The following is a 3,546-nucleotide window of genomic DNA, read 5'->3' as shown; positions in this document are numbered from 1 at the left end:
GAATTATCTGTTTTTTAATTGAAGCTTATTATAATTAAAGCAAATGCCTTATCTGACAAATACAATAAGATAACCACTTGCCAAGGAAAAGAAAAAGAAAACTCATTGTTATTAAGTCAGTTCCAAATCACAGCAACCCTAATGGACAAATTAGAATGGCCCTATAGATTTTTCCAAAGCTGTAATCTTTTATGGATGTAACCTGCCATATCTTTTTCCTGTGGAGAAGCTAGGGGTTCAAACCATTGACCTTTAAGTTAGCAGTTAAGTGCTTAACCTTTTTTCCCCTCAAAGGGGAAAAACCCTCATACTACAAAACAAAACAACTCCAAGGAACTTCTTCCTCAACAAGCTACACAATTTCCCTGTGTCATCTCTTTTGAAAACAGAACCTCTACATAAAGAATTTACCTACTAATACCTGAGGTTCAAAATTCTTGTTTGAAGCGAGCTTAATATTTTATTGATTCAAATAGACTTTGGAAACTCAGTCACTTACTTGGTCCCTTCTCAGTTGTATACTGTTGCTAATCTGAAAGTTGCTGTCTGAAATTTAGTCCATAATCTCTACAAGATCAAAATTACTCACCATATCAAAGAAAACCTTAATGATGTCCTACAAAAAGTTTTTTAAAATTTATTTTATAAAGGTTTTCATTTATATGTAGAAACTTTGAGAGACTATGCCTTGAAAAGCCAGCTCCGTGTTTTCACGGCATGCGGTCCATCATTTAAAGCAGATAATTACTTAAGGCAGAGCGGGGAGGAGTATAATTTTCTGTTCTGGTGGAGGGTCTCCTTTTCTTGCAGCTGCCAATACTGTATCATCAAACCTATATTCCAGAATCTGCATCTTTGATGTGCAATGGCCAAGAGGTTATTCTTTTTTGGTTTTTTTACATACAAAATTCTATTTTTAAAAATTTTTTGTTGGTTGTTTTTTTTAAGCTTTATTTTTTTAAATAATTTTAATGAGCATTTACAGAGATTTTGGATTTCTATTCATTCATTGCTGCACTTCTCTCCCTGCCCAGCTCTCCCCCCTCCCCAGTTCGCTCCTCTCTTTCAAAAGTAAAAGAAACACTCCCTGCCTGGTACACAATCCCCCCGCACCCCTCCCACGGCCCGAAGTACATTCCACTATGCAACCTTAATTGTGGTCTCTTGTGATAACCATAATACACTATCATACATCGCTTTTAAATTATTCACTCCCTCATCTGTTTCAGTGCAGTATACACAATTTATCCAGTTTTTCTCAGTCTTACCCCAATATTATTAAAAATGGGTGACCCTGGAGGACATTATGCTGAGTGAAATATCTCAGTCGCAAAAGGACAAATATTGCATGGTGCCACTATTGTAAAATTATTTTTAAAATTTTTTTAAATTTTATACTGGTTTACTTACAAAGTTCATAATGTTCTTACACATTATTTTTCACACCAGATCTTTCCCCTTTCCTTTACCCACCCCTCCTTTCACCGATCATATTGTGTGACTCCATGATTAAGCACCCACCTTGGATCCTCGTACTTGTTCTACAAAAATGATTTTAAACAGAATTTTGTCTTTATGAGACTGAGTTAGTTCACTTAGCATAATGCTCTCCAGTCCCTCCCTGTTAGGTAGTAATTTACAAAATCATTGCTCCTGTGTTTTCATAGTATTCTACTGTGTAAATGTACCATAATTCTTCAATCATTGTGGTTGGGCATTTGGGCTGTTTCTATGTTCTTGCTATGGTGAGTAGTGCTGCTATGAACATTGGTGCACGAGTCTCTGTACCTCAGTTCTCATTTTCTCAGGGTATATTCCAAGCAGTGGAATAGCTGGGTTATATAGAATTTCTATGTTCAGATTATTGAGGAAGCACCCAGTTGCCTTCCAGAGTGGTTATATCATTTTACAACCCCACCAACAATGTATAAGAGTTCCTGTCTTGCAACATCCTCTCCAACATTTCTTACCTGATGCCCTGCTAAACTTTGCCACTGCTACTGGGGTAAAATGCTATCTCATTGTGGTTTTGATTTGCATCTCTCTTATTGTCAGTGATTTTGAGCATTTCTTCATGTGTCTGTCAGTCATCTTAATGTTCTCTGTGAAAAGTCCTTCCATGTTTTTTTCCCATTTTGTAATTAGATCAGCAGTCTTTTCCTTCCCGAGGCCCTGTAGGATTCTGTAAACTTTCATTATTGTCTGAGAGGGTATTGCTAAATGTTTGTTCCCAGTTAGTAGATTGTCTTTTCACCCTGTTGGAAAAAGTTTTTGATGAGCACAGAGATTTAAGTTTTAGAAGGTCCCATTTACCAATTTTATCCTATTTCAGAGTGTGTGTTTTCTGGCTGTTTGGCAGTCCTTTTATACCATAGACTAGGCCTTATAAGCTTGATCTCAGTTTGTCTCTTATGAACTTTGTGGTTTTAGGCTTTATTCTGAGTCTCTGATCCACATGTGTATGGTGTGAGATGTGGATCCTGTTTCAGTTTTCTGCAGGTAGCAGTCCAGTTTTGCCAGCACCATTTGTTGAAGAAGTTGTTATTTCCCCATTTGATAGGTTTTATTTCCTTGTTGAATATCAATTGACCATAGATAGTTGGGTTCATTTCTGGGTTCTCAGTTCTGTTCGATTGGTTTCTGTGCTTGTCATTGTACCAGTACCATACTGTTTTGGTTACCACTGCTATGTAGTAGGCTTTGAGGTCAGGAAGTGTTATGCCTCCCACTTCATTTTTGTTTTTCAGAAGTGCATTGCTTATTCAAAGTCTCTTTCATCCCCAAACAAACTTGATAATTTCCATTTTGATCCCTTTGAAAAATGAATTTGGTATCTGTATTGGGATTGCCCTGAACATGCCGATTGTTTTTGGTAGAATTGCCATTTTCACAATGTTGAGCCTTCCTATCCGTGAACTGGGAACATTTTTCCATTTATTGAGGTCTTTTATTGTGTCTACCGAAAATGTTCTGTAGTTTCCTTAGTATAGGTCTTTTGTGTCTTTAGTTAGACTCAACTCCCAAGTATCTCAATTTGTGGTTGGCTATTCTAAATAGTATTGCTTTCTTGGTTTCCGTCTCTGAGTTCTCTTTGTTAATGTAGAGGAATGAGAAAATGTAAGTCTGGGCACTTCTCTCTGATGATGCTTTATTGAGCTAACGGGGCACCACACAGTTCCTTTAGCAGTATCTCCCTTATTCTAATTCCTTTCTTAGCATACTGTTTTGAGAACATGCTGGCAAAATACAGTAGAAAAATCAAGCTGCAGTGACTGAAACCCTGCCTCTTTGAATAAACTCTTTTCAATTTGGATTCTCCACAATTTGCTGAAAGACTGGCTCTTCCTTCATGGATGTGTACTGTGTCCATATAAGGCAGTGACCTGGTATAGCCATGCTTCTTTCCTGAGGATTGAGCCACTATTCCTCTTCTCATTGGATATTAGGCATTTTTAAAATGCTCTCCTTCCTTAAAATTTCTAGAATCATGTTCTGACAGACTACAGTCCTTTTCCAAATAGATGAGTCCTGTGGATATATCTCTGC

General features: G+C 37.3%; 1 pseudogene; it reads right to left on the bottom strand.

The window, feature by feature from the left end:
* Positions 1–3,148: 3,148 nt before the first annotated feature.
* The window catches only part of LOC102855347, a 625-nt pseudogene continuing 227 nt past the window's right edge, over positions 3,149–3,546 (bottom strand).

The sequence above is a fragment of the Elephantulus edwardii genome, unplaced genomic scaffold (assembly GCF_000299155.1).
Source record: "Elephantulus edwardii isolate Elephantulus edwardi_28Jun2011 unplaced genomic scaffold, EleEdw1.0 scaffold00071, whole genome shotgun sequence".
Lineage (NCBI taxonomy): Eukaryota > Metazoa > Chordata > Mammalia > Macroscelidea > Macroscelididae > Elephantulus > Elephantulus edwardii.
The sequence above is the reverse complement of the archived record's forward strand: the minus strand, read 5'-3'. Positions and strand labels throughout refer to the sequence as shown.